Source organism: Sylvia atricapilla, chromosome 18 (genome assembly GCF_009819655.1).
Source record: "Sylvia atricapilla isolate bSylAtr1 chromosome 18, bSylAtr1.pri, whole genome shotgun sequence".
Taxonomy (NCBI): Eukaryota; Metazoa; Chordata; class Aves; order Passeriformes; family Sylviidae; genus Sylvia; species Sylvia atricapilla.
The window spans coordinates 1,230,748-1,236,747 of NC_089157.1; positions in this window are offsets into that span (position 1 = coordinate 1,230,748).

Here is a 6,000-nt window from a genome sequence, read left to right on the forward strand (position 1 = left end):
GGGGGGCTCTGGGCCGGGACAGCGGGCCCTGCCGGGCTGAGGGGGGCTCTGGGCCGGGACAGCGGGCCCTGCGGGGCTGAGGGGGGCTCTGGGCCGGGACAGCGGGCCCTGCTGGGCTGAGGGGCGGCTTTGGGCCGGGACAGCGGGCCCTGCTGGGCTGAGGGGGGCTCTGGGCCGGGACAGCGGGCCCTGCTGGGCTGAGGGGGGCTCTGGGCCGGGACAGCGGGCCCTGCCGGGCTGAGGGGGGCTCTGGGCCGGGACAGCGGGCCCTGCCGGGCTGAGGGGGGCTCTGGGCCGGGACAGCGGGCCCTGCTGGGCTGAGGGGCGGCTTTGGGCCGGGACAGCGGGCCCTGCTGGGCTGAGGGGGGCTCTGGGCCGGGACAGCGGGCCCTGCCGGGCTGAGGGGGGCTCTGGGCCGGGACAGCGGGCCCTGCTGGGCTGAGGGACGGCTTTGGGCCGGGACAGCGGGCCCTGCTGGGCTGAGGGGCGGGATCGGCCGGGACAGCGGGCCCTGCTGGGCTGAGGGGGGCTCTGGGCCGGGACAGCGGGCCCTGCCGGGCTGAGGGGCGGGATAGGCCGGGACAGCGGGCCCTGCTGGGCTGAGGGACGGGATCGGCCGGGACAGCGGGCCCTGCTGGGCTGAGGGGGGCTCTGGGCCGGGACAGCGGGCCCTGCTGGGCTGAGGGGGGCTCTGGGCCGGGCCCGCCGCACCTGTCGCCTTCGCCACCTCAAGAATTATTAATTTGAGGTTATTAATTTAAGGAAACTGTAGCTTAAACCTTTGAGGCACGGAAACGACCGTGGTTTTTTAGCAAAACTAAGTAAGTATTTATTAATTTTTTTTTCTGGGTTGGCTGCTTTCAGACATCCCCGCGGCCTGAGGGTTGGTCCTGCCAACCCGGCAACATCGCACAGCGTGGCTACAGCTCCTCGACGGCGGATTTATCACACAAAAGCGATGTGGGGTCCATAACCCAGGGACATCATTGGCAATTTTATTGGGAAGGTGAAAAAAACCTCACAGTCCCTGAATGCGTGTCACAACACGAAGCAGGGAGTGTGTTGTTACTTTTTATGATGTTTACTACTTGAATCTTTCCTGGCAGATAGAGCACCTTTTCTTGAGCAAGTTATAATTGCACACAATCACTGCAGATGAGATATCAGTGAAATAACCTCTGCAGTCCTTGCATTGTCTCTGTAATAAATAGGTGTGATTCGTGCTGGCAAAGTTGACACAGTAATCAATACTTTAAAACAGTGGTTAAAATGTAACTTTTTAGGAGAAGAGGGAGGGGGAAGTTCCCCCCCCACACTCCAGCAGATGTTCAGTCGAAAAGAAGAAACTGAGATAAGAAGAGCTGTATTTATTTAGGAGACTGGAGAATTGGGGAAAGTCCAGGAAAGTGTTAATTATATTAAATTTATTGTTTCAGTATTTCCAGTAAGGTAGTAGGATGTACAAATTTGGTATTTACTTATATAATATAGACCTAATATGCATGTGTAAACAAAAGGTTCATTTACAGGACACTGAGGAAGACCACAGGCCTTCATCTCTGCGATCCCCGAAAATGAGGAGACCCCAGAAAGGGGATGGTGGAGTCTGTGCAGTGGAGGCTAAAATAGGTGGTGATGAGACCAGTGATGTAAATCTTATAAATTGAAAATAGAAGGGCACGGGAGGTGACACACAGTACAAAAAGGTTAATTTTAGAACATCTTATTTGTACGGGGGACAGGAGACCGAGTCCTGCTCTGTACCCCGCAGGAATGTATCCCGCAGTATAAATTTGCTTTTGCATTATTATTTAGTACCAATGCTCAAATTAAAATTGCTGCTGTATTTAATTTTGTTTAGAGGGGTCTTTTTTGGATTGAAAATTAAGCAGCACACTCATTTATAGCATTGCTTATTGAGGGGCTAGTTAGTGGCTTCACAAGGTTAATTTGTGGTTTCACTGGACCTGCTCAGGCACCTCAGCCACGCAGGATTGCAGCTTCTGGACAACCCCCACACCTCCAGATAAACCACATTTCTCTATTTTGTAGAATCAAGAAACCTCAAGTAACCTTTCAAGCAAAGATTAAACTGGAGACTACTCATCTCATGCTCAGGTTTTTTACATATTCCCTTTCCTCCAACTTATTTTAACCTAATGATTTATCTTCTATAACAATGTTTTCAGAAGAAAAGCTCACAGCCTCACTTACAGCTTCATAGTTATAGAACTTGTTCCCCCTCATATTCATTAATAAGATAAAATATTTTTTTCCACTGAAAAAACAGCAAATATTGTTTTATTTTGTGCTATCTCTTTTTAGGAGCTCAATATCACCATAACGTATAATAAATCTTCAATTCAACATTCTTTGCTGTCTCGGTTTGAAAGACATGTCTGCTGGGGAAGGCAGAAGCCTTCCTTGGAATGGAAAATGTAAACCCCTGCCTCCGAATCATTATAATTTTGAAATTAGGGGTGTCTCAGGCGAAGATATGACAAGAGGAATGACAGTTCTGAGTAGTACGTACAACAAGGCAATCAAACAGATTAACTGCGGCACCAACAATACCAGAGCCCGGAGCCCGCCCCGCCGCGGCCTTTCCCTGGCTGCAGTTCCGGGCACGGCCGCCAGGGGCCGCTGCCGACCCCCGCAGCGCCGGGCCCGTGCCATGGTCCCCTCCGGCTGCAGGGGGCGCTGTGCCCCACCGGGGGCCACTCGGCACCGAGATGGGGCGGGATGGAGGAGGCTTCGCTTCACAAAACCCCGGGCAGGCCAGCCTGTGCCCCGGCAGCATTCTGCTGAGCCTCGAGCTGGAAGGAGCAAAAATCTCGGGCTGCTGGACCACACGTTTTAGGAGCTCTGCAGCTGCGGCTGGAACCGCAGGGTGTCTGGGCAGGCGAGAGATGCAGGGCTACCATGTAGCAAAAACTCAGAGCAGTGCTGAAGAAGCAGCGGGAGCAGGACAGCGGCAGCCCGGTTCCCAACAGGGCAGAGAGGGGAAAGCCCAAGATCCCGGGCACCCGAGCAGATGGGGACAGCTCCCTCTTCCAGTGGGTGTTAACCAGGTCCCAGTTCAGTAGCTGCTCCTACAAGCAAAGGCTCACCTCAGGGCAGAAGAAAACAGCTCTGGGATGGGATCCACGGCAGAAATGAACTCCCTTTCCAAGCATATTCTTATTCATAATAGATTTATTATCTGTGCCATCATGTTGTCTTTGTCATCCTAACTGCAAAGTGCCTGCAGAAGATAACAAAGAACACATCGACCTTTTTTAATATAACCAAAAGTGTTCTCATTGTCACAGTGCATTGTCACAGTGCAGCTAGTCTGAAGCTGCCCCCCAAACTCGACCAGCCTAGAAATAAAACAAGTCCCTGGGTAAGCAATGATACGAGGGATTTGAACTCAAACAGAGACCTCAACCAATCCCTTTGAACCCTACATGCAGATGTATCATTGGCCAGGGAGCTATCAGCTGTCTAGGTCAGTTGTCCAGATCCAGGAATTTTGAGCTCTCTATATAAGAAGGTTCTGAACAATAAAACAGGCTGTTTGTTTATGACCAAGAGGTCTTGAGTCATGATTTCTGTCTCCAACCTATGACCACACGTACAACGTGATGCACCCGTGTGAGGATGACAGCCATTTCCTGCAAGCAGAGCAGAGGGAGACCAAACAGCCCCTGAGGCTGTATAAAAATATGGTGAGCAGAGCTGCCAAAACAGCATGAAGTGTTGGAAAAAATCCAGATTGCCCTTTGTATATACCCCTTGTAAATAGAAAATGGCATCAAAGACATGGGAAGATGGTTTTCACTGGAAAAAACCCATTGTCAAGGTATTGATTCTTCTGTTACCTAAATGGGGAGTTAAAGTATATGCAGCAGACGTTGCTAGCCTTGCTGGCATGGTCTGTGAACCATGGACTAAATGTTATAAAGCCTTGGAAGATTATTTCAGACTTGCTGGAGTGGTTGGAACCTGAACAGGGTGCAGGGACAGCAGTAAAGATGCTGCAGACACCACAGACACCGCCTGCCAAAACACCCGCCAAAGATGAGGAGCAGGGCAGAGCGATGGATAAAAAACCAAGAGTGGAGTGGCCATTATTCACTAGAGCTCCCCTGCCACCACTGGCACCAGGTGCATCCTCGGAGTGCCCAGGTCTGCTCATGCCCCAGCTGCAGAGACCAGCTTTGGCCCCCTCACCCCGTAAGGCACCACAGAGACCACAGCTTGCTGAAAACCCATGGTGGAGAGCACGTGGCACTGGAGTCACTCATCCAAGACGGCAGAGCGCAAGAGCAGCCTGTGGGGAGAAAGATGCCACGCCAGCCAAGTGGAGTCCATGGCTGAAATCACCTCTGCTGTGGCACTCAGGACTTCCTCCAGTGCACCCACCAGAAACCAGGAAAACAACGGCACCATGTCACCAGAGGCCAGAAGAGAAGGCAGCAGCCCCCTGCCAGAGATGTCCCAGTGCCACGCCTGCACACACCTGTGTGGAGCCACTGGTGCCTGGGGCCAAAGGCTGCCACATACCACCACATCCACAGTCAGGACTTGAGAAACCTGGGAATAACAGAGAGACTGGGAGATCTGGCTGGCACGAGCAGTGCCTGGGGCTGTGTGACATCATATCATGCCAGCTCCAAGTGGCCCCAGAAAGCAGCAGAGCGAAGCGGAGCTGCCCACCACCACCACCACCAAACTGCCAGGTTTGTGATTGCCAGGCAGCCTCAGCAGCAATGATCTCGACCCCTTTTGCACAGCCAGAGAGCACCTGTAAGTTTATGGGGCTGTGGGAGGAGAATCAAAAGATGGCCCTTAGTCCTCCAATCCATATAACCATAGAGAGGACCCAAATTGTGTCACAGGAGAATTCACGCCGCCCAGCGCCATGCAGCCAGAGCCGAGTCACAAGTGGTTAGGGCTGGAGGGGACCCTCCTGGCAGCACCTTTCCCACTGCACCTGCCCTCTGCAAAAGCAGAACTGCAGCAGCAGAGATTGGCAGCGGGCATGGCAGGGGCCGCATGGAGCCGCAGGGACACGGTACCAAGCACACGGCCCCAGCAGGGGCAGCCCCAGCAGAAACAGCGCTGCATTCCTTGTTCCCCCACGTGTGGCATGCTCTGTCCAGTAAGGTGTGGCCACCATCCTGCGGGCTGGGAAAGCCGTACGAGCTGTCCCGATGCTGAGCTCCACGCACAACACATGACCCACTGCTCCCTGGCACCAGTACCCCCAGCAGAAACCTGAGAGCTCCAGAGCCTGTCACAGCGCTCTGAATCAACCCCAGCTGCCCCAAGAACCACCATCCTGGGGTGGGAAGAGAGGCCCAAGCGGTGCCCCTCTCCTCCCGCACTGGGATTGGGGAGCAGGACAAAGGCAGAATGGCCACGGGGAGCGGCAGGGGCCCTCCCAGCCACTGCAGCTACCAGGCTGCCAGAGCCCATCCCTCCATGGCAATCCAAGTGTCCAGTACACACACACACACATACACACAAAGAAAGAAAAAAAAAAAGAAAAGAAAAAAGATTTTAAAAAAAAGCCCAAACCAGACTAACCACAGAATTAAGACACATTAAAAGTGCCCTTGGTAATGTTTTCAACAATCGGACTGTTATATATACATATTATAAGGTTGGCTTTTTGCAAATACTAAAATAGATGCTGTACGTATAATGATAGAAGGCTTTGCTCTATTGATATAGTTTCTGTTATATCTGCTATTAACAGGGCTTAGAAATGATGGTGTGATAAATGCATATATATATTTCTTAGCCTATAGCATTAAATTAAGGACCGCTTCTGTTCATATAACATCTAAACCAGAGAATGGAGAAAACCACTCCCACATTCCGAAATTTTCTTATCCAGGTGAAGATGGCAGTGACTGGGGCTCCAGAGCAGGAATTTATTGAACCTATGTTATCAGAGAGTGTGAGACTGGATGGGGCCACCAGAAGACTGATCTGCAAGAAAAAATAGTT